This window comes from Pelobates fuscus, chromosome 4, assembly GCF_036172605.1.
Source record: "Pelobates fuscus isolate aPelFus1 chromosome 4, aPelFus1.pri, whole genome shotgun sequence".
NCBI classification, from domain to species: domain Eukaryota; kingdom Metazoa; phylum Chordata; class Amphibia; order Anura; family Pelobatidae; genus Pelobates; species Pelobates fuscus.
In genome coordinates this window covers 290,501,068-290,505,221 of record NC_086320.1, presented here as the reverse complement: position 1 = coordinate 290,505,221, position 4,154 = coordinate 290,501,068, and the positions used below count along the sequence as shown (strand labels likewise).

The 4,154-nt window shown below is 52.7% G+C and overlaps 1 non-coding gene across 1 annotated transcript; it reads left to right on the top strand.

The window, feature by feature from the left end:
* The first annotated feature begins 3,374 nt into the window (after positions 1-3,374).
* Positions 3,375-3,513, top strand: LOC134609531 (small Cajal body-specific RNA 11). Its single transcript, XR_010090813.1, has one exon. It is a non-coding gene; the product is annotated as a small Cajal body-specific RNA 11 (non-coding RNA).
* The last annotated feature ends 641 nt before the right edge of the window (positions 3,514-4,154 follow it).

Genomic DNA, 4,154 nt, shown 5'->3' with positions numbered 1-4,154 from the left:
GTATACTAATAGTATTGGGCAGCAGTAACCAGCACAAGGATTCCCAACCTTGTGGCGGAAATAGTGTGAACAAGGTCTAAATCCAGTTGACCTCAAAATATAAGAACATCGAGAAAAGAACAATAGTGCAGTATTATAGCTATAACCAGCGGGTTATGTAGATATTTTAAGGCAGTTACACTCACATTTCCCAGAGTTATCCCATAGCTCAGCTGTTGGTGCGCGTGGACGGTACAATCCCCGTCTCAGGATATATTGCGGGATGCCTCTAGTAGTTCCGGAAAAACTACTGATAAATGAAGGCCAACTTTCTAGAGGCCTAAACTATGATAGGAATAATACATCAAAAAGTAAGAGCAATGGAAGCAAGTGAGATTACCAGAGATGGCCAGAAAAGGTGCAATGTAAGATGCTGCGGCAATTTGTCCAGAAACAAATCACCTCAATGGGTATTAAAGCGGCACTGTCATGCCGAATCCTGTTTTTTTTTTTAAACCCCCTCCCGCCTCCACTACATCCAATTGACACCTTAGTCACCCCCAAAGGCCCCTAAGCCCCCCATATTACCTATTTTTTAATCTTTATTTTCTGCCCCGATCATTATTCAGGGCGCCGCCATCTTTGTGTGGGTAGGTGAAGTCCCTGTGGGACACGTCAGCTGCCCACACTAGATAGCGCTGAGATTCCCGCACATGCCCAGTGAAAAACCTGGACATGCGAACGGGAATTTCATCTATTCATTCATTCATCAGACAGACGAATGAATGAATAGAAAAATCAGACGAACAAACTAACACTGTGTATCAGTGTTAGTTTGTTCGTTCAGTTTGTTACAAGGAGGGAGCTACCGGCACGCAGCACCCTCCTTTTAATATGTAAAGACAGAAGCGGCAGGGAGCATAAGGCCCCCCATAATAGCATAAGGGAGATTAAAATCTCCCCAATGCCCCTGCTCGCTACACCGCGAGTAGGGGCATGTCTACTAAACAGTGAGCAGCCTGTGGCTGCTCACTGTAGAAAAAAATTACATACATTACAATAAGGGGGGCGGACCTATTGTCCTCCCCCCGGCTCCCACCCCTGAGCGGCGGGTGGGGGCCATGAAGATAATGGGGGGGACCTACTGTCCTCCCCTCCAGGCCCCCACCCCTGGGTGGTGGGTGGGGGCCATAATGATAATGAGGGGGGGGGCCTACTGTCCTCCCCACCCTCCGGCCCCTACCCCTGGGCGGTGGGTGGGGACCATAAAGATAATAAGGGGGGGACAACTGTCCTTCCCCCCCCTGGCCCCCACCCCTGTGCGGCGGGTAGGGGGCCATAATGATAATGTGGGGGGCCTACTGTCCTCCCCCCAGCTCCCACCCCTGTGCGGCGGGTGGGGGCCATAATGATAATGGGGGAGGGCCTACTGTCCTCCCCCCCACCGGCCCCCACCCCTGGGCAGTGGCTGGGGGCCATAATGATAATGAGGGGGGGAACCTACTGCCCTCCCCTGGGCGGCGGGTGGGGGCCATAATGATAAAAAGGGGGGAGAGGGGACCTACTGTCCTCCCCCCCCAGCCCCCACCCTTGGACGGCGCGTGGGGGCCCTAAGTCAAATCCCCCCCATCAAAGGTGACTAGGGGTCCCCAAGCCCCTAGTCACCCACCCCCCACCAAAATAAAAAGGCCCCTACCTACCCCCCTCACCCTAAAAAATTGTGAGGGGGGAATAAAATAACTAACCTGGTAAAATTAAACTTACCATTCGACAACTTCTTTTTTCTAAAATCATAATTTTTCAGCCCCAAAAAGGCCAAATAAAAAAACATCACACCCGTCGAACATAAAATAAAATAAAAAACCCGAGCGCAAAAAAAACTAGACGAAAAAGAAAAAACCCGAGCGCAAAAAAATAATCCATCTTCACCCATGGAGGGCTCCGCGCAGACTGAGCTCCGCATGGCGGGGGAAGGCTGATAAAGCCTTGCCCCGACCTGCAATTAGGCTAAGAACACTCTGTGAAATAAGCAGTCTGACTGCATGGACATGATCTATACACCACAACTGCTTAATTTAGTTTAAGTTGTTTTGGTGCCTATAGTGTCCCTTTAATATATATTTAGAGTTTAAATAGCTTTAAACAGTTAATGTAAATCTTTTCATAATGAAAAGACTATGTATGACTCCAATATAAAACACAATCCGAAGGTGCAGAGTGCTCTTTGTCATTTTACACAGCGTGGGAAAGTTCTTTGGAATTTTCCCACGCTGTGTAAAATGACACAGAGCACTGTGATAGGATGGATTTTGAGCCATCCAATCACAGTGCTCTGTGTCATTTTACACAGCGTGGGAAAGCTCTTTGGAATTTTCCCACGCTGTGTAAAATGACACAGAGCACTGTGATTGGATGGCTTGAAATCCATCCAATCACAGTGCTTTGTGTCATTTTACACAGCGTGGGAAAGTTATTTGGAATTTTCCCACGCTGTGTAAAATGACAAAGAGCACTGTGATTGGATGGATTTCAAGCCACCCAATCACAGTGCTCTGTGTCATTTTACACAGCGTGGGAAAGTTCTTTGGAATTTTCCCACGCTGTGTAAAATGACAAAGAGCACTCTGATTGGCTTAAACCAGCCAATCAGAGTGTTCTAAGCCTAATTGCAGGGCGGGGCAAGGCTTTATAAGCCTTGACCCGCCCTGCGGAGCTCAGTATGCGGCGTGCCCTCGAAGGGTGAAGATGGATTATGTTTTTTTAGCGTCGGATTTTTCATTTTTCGTCTGGATTTTTTTTTGCGCTCGTTTTTTTAAATTTAATTTAAAAACGACGTGTATGATGGCTATTTTTTGGGGGCTGAAAAATGAAGATTTTAGAAAAAAGAAGACGTCAAATGGTAAGATTAGTTTTTCTTTACAGGTTAGTTATTTTATTCCCCCCTCACTATTCTTAGGGTGAGGAGGGTAGGTAGGGGATAGTTTGATTCGGGTGGGGGGGGTGGGGGGAGTGACTAGGGGCATGGGACCCCTAGTCACCTTGATGGGGGGGGATTTTCATTTAGGGGCCCCACCCGCCGCTCAGTGGTGGGGGCTGTGGGGGGACAGTAGGTCCCCCCCTTATTGTTTTTATAGGGCCCCCACCCACCGTTCAGGGGTGGGGGCATGGGGGGTGGACGGTAGGTCCCCCCCACCATTCTTATCTAGGGCCCCCACCCACCGCTCAGGGGTGGGGGCTGGGGGGTACAGTAGGTCCCCCCATTTTTATTTAGGGCCCCCACCCACCTCTCAGGGGTGGGGGCCAGGGGGGGGGAGGACAGTAGGTTCCCCCCTTATTGTTTTTTTAGGGCCCCCACCCACCGCTCAGGGGTGGGGGCCGGGGGGGAGGATGGTAGGTCCCCCCCACCATTCTTATCTAGGGCCCCCACCCACTGTTCAGGGGTGGGGGTTAGGGGGGAGGACAGTAGATCCCCCCTATCTTTATTTAGGGCCCCCACCCACTGCTCAGGGGTGGGGGCCAGGGGGAGAGGACAGTAGACCCCCCTTATTGTTTTTTTAGGGCCCCCACCCACCACTCAGGGGTGGGGGCCGGGGGAGAGGACGGTAGGTCCCCCCCACCATTCTTATCTAGGGCCCCCACCCACCGCTTAGGGGTGGGGGCCAGGGGGAGGACAGTAGGCCCCCCCATCTTTATTTAGGGCTCCCACCCAACTCTCAGGGGTGGGGGCCAGGGGGGAGGACAGTAGGTTCCCCCCTTATTGTTTTTTTAGGGCCCCCACCCACCGCTCAGGGGTGGGGGCCGGGGGGGAGGACGGTAGGTCACCCCCACCATTCTTATCTAGGGCCCCCACCCACTGCTCAGGGGTGGGGGCCGGGGGGGAGGACAGTAGGTCCCGCCACCTATCTTTATTTAGGGCCCCCACCCACTGCTCAGGGGTGGGGGCAAGGGGGAGAGGACAGTAGGTCCCCCCCTTATTGTTTTTTTAGGGCCCCCATCCACCGCTCGGGGTGGGGGCCGGGGGGGGAGGACGGTAGGTCCCCCCCACCATTCTTATCTAGGGCCCCCACCCACCGCTCAGGGGTGGGGGCCGGGGGGAGGACAGTAGGTCCCCCCTATGTTTATTTAGGGCCCCCACCCACCACTCAGGGGTGGGGGCCAGGGTGGGAGGACAGTAG